Source organism: Austrofundulus limnaeus, unplaced genomic scaffold (genome assembly GCF_001266775.1).
Source record: "Austrofundulus limnaeus strain Quisiro unplaced genomic scaffold, Austrofundulus_limnaeus-1.0 Scaffold631, whole genome shotgun sequence".
Classification (NCBI taxonomy): Eukaryota; Metazoa; Chordata; class Actinopteri; order Cyprinodontiformes; family Rivulidae; genus Austrofundulus; species Austrofundulus limnaeus.
The window spans coordinates 260,444-261,152 of record NW_013953033.1 but is presented as its reverse complement, the minus strand read 5'-3'; positions in this window follow the sequence as shown (position 1 = coordinate 261,152).

Here is a 709-nt window from a genome sequence, read left to right as displayed (position 1 = left end):
GTGAGAACGGTCTTCGCTTCGCATAAAACTTTTTCGATCAACAGGATCAGTGTAGAAAGTATTGAAACTAACCTAAATACACAAAATAATACTTTATTTGTAACTTTATTTGTGACTTTATTTCTGAACTTAAGGAAATTTGTGCACAATTTTTTTCATGAGTTTCAATGTTTGTGGTTTAAAGACAATGAAACTGAACCACAACAAACCTCAAAAATGACTGAAACAACCCCAGTTCAATATAAATTGTAAAGTTTACACTCTGTCACCTGTACAATATAAACAAATCAACCACGTCACACATGTGAAGCTCACAAACAAGGAGCATAAAATCCATGAGATTTGTCTAAGGAGCACTTTCATAAAATAAGATTAATTCAGAACAAGTGAGCTGTGATGATTCCTCAGGTGGACGAGGTGCAGACAGTGACACAGGCTCACAAACAGCTGTGGTGCTGATTTATAAACACTCCTGCACCACATCTGAAACACAGTTTATGCTCAGAGACGCGTTTCTTTACATCAACTATTTATTAAAGCAGTCTAAGTCCCACCGATCTGTGTTCACAGAAATGATGGTGTTAAACAGGAGGAAAGATGGAAACGATCTGTGCCGCGCTTCTTTTTATTCAGAAACAGTATTAGTGTTTAGTTCAGTGTGTAACAATCAGTGTGTAACAATCAGTGTGTAACAATCAGTGTGTAACAA